At 75.7% G+C, this 272-nt stretch overlaps 1 protein-coding gene across 3 annotated transcripts in view; it reads left to right on the forward strand.

The window, feature by feature from the left end:
- Positions 1 to 272, forward strand: part of PNISR (PNN-interacting serine/arginine-rich protein) — a 27967-nt gene that overhangs the window by 271 nt on the left and 27424 nt on the right. The window lies entirely within an intron of this gene.

Genomic DNA, 272 nt, shown 5'->3' on the forward strand with positions numbered 1-272 from the left:
GCAGCGCGCATGCCCGCGGGGGGCGCCGCCTCTGCTGGGGGTGAAGCCGCCGTGGGTGCTATTGGCTCCCGCCGGGGGAGCCCCGGGGCTCTCCTCACCGGGGAGAACCCCTTGCCCGCTTCCCTCCGCGGGGAGGCCCCCGGGGCGTCCTGCGCTGACAGGGCAGCGATGGGGGCCGAGGGAGACGCCCCCCTGTCCCCGGCTCCATGGCGAGCGGCGGGCGACAGGAACTTGTGTGGCTGCCCACACTAAAGATGGCGGCTGCGGGGGAG

The sequence above is a fragment of the Calidris pugnax genome, unplaced genomic scaffold (assembly GCF_001431845.1).
Source record: "Calidris pugnax isolate Ruff unplaced genomic scaffold, ASM143184v1 scaffold219, whole genome shotgun sequence".
Lineage (NCBI taxonomy): Eukaryota > Metazoa > Chordata > Aves > Charadriiformes > Scolopacidae > Calidris > Calidris pugnax.